Genomic DNA, 1,361 nt, shown 5'->3' with positions numbered 1-1,361 from the left:
AGGTAGATAGGCAGGTAGGCGCTATATGGCTAACAGCTTCGCCTTAATTTCCCTTTCGACGTCATTATTCTCTTTTCTGTCGGAGATTAAAGTGGTCGATGCTCATCAGAATCTTGCCCAGCCTGATTCTGTGGTTTCTTCCCCTAACCCCCACTTTAACTTTAGACTGTCTACTGTTGGCTTCACCCCATTCCTAAGAGACCTGTAAGGGGCATGCATAAGGGCACCAACCGTCCCTGTTCTAATGTCCCTTTTTATTGGTATCCTTTTCACGTATTCAAAATCATGTTTATACATTTATCGGTTATCCTATATATGCTTGACAAATAAATCGTCACTTGATTTCCATTGCCAAAGTGGTAGTAGTGTTTGTTGGGAAATATGGGAGGTAATTCTAATAGATCTCAAGGGTACTATCCTGCGATTTAGGGAGGAAAGGGGCTACAGGTAATTATGATTTATTAGGTCCCGACAAGGCACTCTATATCTGGCAGCGCTTAAGACAACCTGGCACAAATAGCCCGCTGTTAATACTTATTTACACGAGCCTGCAAAAAAAATCTGATATTCCTGCATTGTATAATGGGAAATAAATGACACTAGATTTCAGTGTATACACATAGTGCTTTTTTGTGATTCCCTATAAAAATCTTAAATGAAATTAATCCGATTTCACTTTCAATTTTATTATCTCTCTATTTTTAAAACATCTTATGAAGACCAAGTCACATTTCCCAGCTCTTGTATGTTCTTATTTTTACCCCTCGAACCTGAAGCAGGCTTTTCTGCCTCATTGTTGAATCATTTGATACATAGACATACCCATCACACTATGTCTTTCTGGGTGAGAAACATTACAGAGTACAGAAAATAGATAAATAGGTTGATGATAGCTAAAATAGCTAAAACTAGGTGATACCAACACCATTCAGTACTATTTTCCTTTCCTGGTCTCCTTAAAACCATTTTGGTTCCATCCATTTACCACTTTAACCATTATCTTATTGTTTAGATCTATATTTTAAAGATCTTTAGCTATAACTTTTTTTTGCTCTTCCTGTATTTACTTTTCTTTTATGTATTTGCTTTGTGATTTGATCCTCATTCATTTTCCCTGTCACCAACTTCCAGCATATTATTTACCATCCTTCACATTCAATGTTTTTCAGAATACATGAGATCAAATCTCTGACAGAGTTTTTATAACCTAAACTTTAGCAAAGGGTAAGTATACATTCAGACATTCAGGCTCATTTCAACAAACAGAAGTGTGTATTTGCACACCAATATGGCAGCTGAAGCGGGAATGCAAAGTTCCAGGCTACCATAGTTTTTCCATAGCTCTGAAGATGTCTTGAAAA

The sequence above is a fragment of the Natrix helvetica genome (genome assembly GCF_964273705.1).
Source record: "Natrix helvetica genome assembly, chromosome: 6".
In the NCBI taxonomy this organism is placed as follows: Eukaryota; Metazoa; Chordata; class Lepidosauria; order Squamata; family Natricidae; genus Natrix; species Natrix helvetica.
Note: the sequence above shows the minus strand (reverse complement) of the source record.